Genomic DNA, 392 nt, shown 5'->3' with positions numbered 1-392 from the left:
ATCACCTGTAACAAAAAAATACGACCTTAATTAATGATTGTGATCCATGAATTTTATTTTATTTGTATGCAAAAATCAGCGTACATAGTTGTTTTGAGGTTTGATAAGCAAAAATGTATCATCCGACCACCGGATAAATCGATCGATCACGTGACTACCTGTAACAAACAAACAATGCGTTGTTTTGAAAATGTAATCCATAAAATATTATTATTTTAATTAATTTAAGAAATATACCAAGCGGCGAAAGGCTCCGAGCCAAAGTTGTCATCACACCTGTAATCAAAAAGTCCAAGAGTTAATTTGGTACAGGAAATGAGTTTGGTTTTAAAGATTTATCCACGCGAATAAGTAAAAATAGTCAGGTAAAGCGATATGAAGTATTGTCAAGA

The sequence above is a fragment of the Wasmannia auropunctata genome, unplaced genomic scaffold (genome assembly GCF_000956235.1).
Source record: "Wasmannia auropunctata unplaced genomic scaffold, wasmannia.A_1.0 LD336095.1, whole genome shotgun sequence".
Taxonomy (NCBI): Eukaryota; Metazoa; Arthropoda; class Insecta; order Hymenoptera; family Formicidae; genus Wasmannia; species Wasmannia auropunctata.
The sequence above is the reverse complement of the archived record's forward strand: the minus strand, read 5'-3'. Positions refer to the sequence as shown.